The sequence below is a fragment of the Fukomys damarensis genome, unplaced genomic scaffold, assembly GCF_012274545.1.
Source record: "Fukomys damarensis isolate Sample0158 unplaced genomic scaffold, DMR_v1.0_HiC HiC_scaffold_16, whole genome shotgun sequence".
NCBI classification, from domain to species: Eukaryota; Metazoa; Chordata; class Mammalia; order Rodentia; family Bathyergidae; genus Fukomys; species Fukomys damarensis.
Window position 1 is genome coordinate 25779291 of NW_022900928.1, and position 3378 is coordinate 25782668.

General features: G+C 45.8%; 1 protein-coding gene across 3 annotated transcripts in view; it reads right to left on the reverse strand.

Moving 5' to 3' along the window:
- Nucleotides 1–3166, reverse strand: part of Numa1 (nuclear mitotic apparatus protein 1) — a 69497-nt gene extending 66331 nt beyond the window's left edge. For 2 of the 3 annotated variants that reach the window (XM_010603192.3, XM_010603191.3), the window contains exon 1: nucleotides 2986–3114. The gene's annotated coding sequence lies outside the window, so the exon portion shown is untranslated. The other variant, XM_010603195.3, reaches the window with a different exon arrangement.
- Nucleotides 3167–3378: the final 212 nt, after the last annotated feature.

Sequence of the window (3378 nt, forward strand, 5' to 3'; positions counted from 1 at the left end):
TATATATGTAGGTTGAAATAATCACTAACAGCACAAAGCAATTATTATTCATTAGAACTGTTTGAGGTGAAGATGTAGTTCAGCGGTAGAACAGTAGCCTAGCACGTGTGAGGAGGCCCTAGGTTTGGTCAAAGTAAAAGAATGAAATGAAATGGACTGCCTTTAAGAATTGTCTCATTCTTGGGCCAGGGATTTAGCTGAGTGGTTCCGCCGCCTGCCTTGCAAGTACAAAATCCTGAGTTTGAGCCCCTGTACCAAAAGAAAAAAAAAGTCTCATTCTTGTAAGTGATCATTTTGAGCCCAAACATTTTTGATACATTTAGTGTGCACTGAGCAAGGAGTTGAATTAAATGACTTCAATACTTTCTCACTATCAGATTTTATCAATTAGACACAGCTGTCAAAACAGTCCCTTGATTAAATATGTTTAGGCATCTGAAAGAGGCCTTTGCCATCCACCAGTTCTAGAATTTTAAGTCTTACTTCTAAGCATTCTCCCCACTTTCATATTCCACGAGTAAAATAGAAAAAATAAAAAATTCTAAATAAAAATGTTTCTTTTCTTTTTGGTATGGGGAATTGAACTCAGGGCCTTTTGCTTGCCAGGCAGGTGCTGCACCGCTGAGCTGTATCTCCGGCCCTAAGTAGAAATGTTTCTTAATGACCTTTCAGGTAAGATAGCCTAGCTTTTTTGGGGGAGTGTCGAACTCAGGTCCTTGTGCTTTCAAGGCAGGCGGTGGAACCACTGAGCTAAATCCCCAGCCCAAGATTTCCTACCTTTTGAGGAGTACTATATCTTTTGTTCTGGGATTAAGATTCAGGCATAACCAAGATACATCATGCAAAGGTACAAGATCCCAATGATGCATGTAAATATACTGCATAGCTAAAAAGTGCCAGTAAACTCAATGAAAAAAAAAAAAAAGATTCACCATTTGCTTCAACTTGGGCCAAAAAAAAGGATATACTGTGCTTCTTCATCTAACAGAGAAAATACCAAATAGGAAGAGGAGGGAATATATACACTCACCCCTGCTGACTGAAAACTTCTTTGTGTGATCACAACAATTCATTCAGGTTCCCATACATTCACAAGGAAGAGCGCTCCACCTCCCTCACCATCAAAGGTCCCCCGTCCATCACAGAATAACACACTTGACAATCCTCATCTTTAGAAACACAGGACCAGACAACCGCCATGACAGACACGGAAGTATGGATTCAAACAAATAAATATTACACATTCGGGAGGCAGTGCCAGCAATTCCAAGAAAGAGGATAACAGGGCCAGGGATTTAGCTCAGTGGTTCGGTGGCCTGCCTCGCAAGCGCAAGGACCTGAGTTCGATCCCCGGTACCACACACACAAAAAAGAGGATACCAGCTGGGGATTTAGTTTAGTGGTTCCACCTCCCGCCTCACAAGTAAGGGTAAGGACCTGAATTCGATCCCTGGTACCAAAAAAAAAAAAAAAAAAAAAAAAAAAAAAGAAGACACCGCAATAGATGGAAGCCACTAAATGAGATGGGCAAGCCAGGGTCCTGTCTGCTTTCAGGCCAAGAAAGCACATCATTCCAAATATACATTCATAGCTGGGCAAGACAGAGCACACCTGTAATCCCAGCTCCTCTAGAGGCTGAGGCTGGAGGGTCACTACTACACACAGTAGTGAGTTCAAAGCCAACCTAAACTATATAGTGAGACCTTGTCTCAAAACACAAACAACCAAAAAAACACATAAAAACAGGGTCAGGGGTTAGCTCAGTGGCAGCACGCCTGTCTCTCAACACAAGTTCTTGAGTTTGTTTTCATTTTTGTGTTTTTGGTACGGGGGATTGAACTGGGGTCCTTGTGCTTGTGAGGCAGGCAGCAGAACCACTGTGCTAGATCCCCAGCCCCAAGGTCTTGAATTTGATCTCCAGTACCAAAAAAAAAAAAAAAGAAAAAAAATCCAAACATATTAATAGTCATAACATGTTCAAATCTTGCATAGCTACCAAGATATAGTAACAACAATAAAAAAGTCACTATCTAGAAGAGTAAACAAACACGTAAAGAAGCTACTAATACCAAATGACAAGCCATACTTCAAGGAAAGCAAAAGAGGATGCCGTCCCGGTCTTCACACAGTCACATCCACATCACTTGGAGGGTTTCTAGTTTTGCTTTTTGGCGATACCAGGGATGCAAGCTAGGGGCGGTCGGTCTGCCGCTGAGTCACATCCTCATCCCCTCCTGACTCGAGGGGATCCTCTTGCCTCAGCCTCCCGAGTGCTGGGGTTACTGGTGTGCGACACCACACCCGAACTTACATCTTTTTGAGACAGGACTCTGCGATAAACTGCCCAGGCTAGGCTCAAACTTGGGATTCTTCTGCCTTAGCCTCTAGAGTAGCTAGGATTACAGGCGCGTACTGCCGTGCTTGACATGAGTCTTCAATTTGTACTCTCCAAGGTGCTTGCCCGAATTACCTTACCTGATTTCACCCTTACAACATCTTAGATAACGCAGATAAATCATCTTTTACATATATGAAAAGTTAAAGTCAAAAATTAATTAGTCCAAAACAACGCGCCACCCCCACCCAGCCTCTTCCCGTCATATTTATGCCCAATCTTCAAAAATCCCAAGCATAGCCAACCTCACACTGGGTATATTTTCTTGGCTAAGTTAAACATTATAAAACTCAGGATCCCATCTGCAATAAAATATGGGAGGATTTGAAAGGAAAACCAGAAAGGTGTTCCTTACAAAAAGTGCAACAGAATGCCAGAAACGTAGTGAGTGTGCGAAGGAAATTTTTGCTACTATTGTTAACAAACACAGGTGAGGATTTTCCGTTACAACTCTCCCCAGTGACAATCTCTCCGGAACTTGCACTACCCCTCACCCGCCTCACCCCTGACCTCTTCCCACGGGCACGCCCCCAGACGGACCCAGCACCCCTGCCCCTCCCCACGGAATCCCCCACTCCCTCGAACCTTACCCCTAGTAGGTTCTACCCGCTCAGACTCGTTTACGAAGGACTTCCGCTCGCATTCGCCCCTTCAGCACCCGGGTTAGGCCTGGGCATCCCTGCGGGAACCAAAGCAGTACATCAGCCGCGGGCCCGCGCCGGTTACCTGGCCGCGCGCTCCCCCGGGTCGCACGTCGCCGCGGGCCAGCTCCAGCACTAGCAAAACGCAATTAGTTTAAACTACGGCCCCGCCCCCTCGCGCTAGCCTGTGATTGGCCCCTGTCGGCTGCTGTCGTTCGCATGTTATGCTGGAGGACCCGGGAAAAGGAAGTGAGGGCCACTGGGAAGGGAGGAGGGCTGTCGCTATTTCCGGACCCGGCTTGGACTTCTGGGCCAAGGGAACTGCAATTCCCAGCACGCACC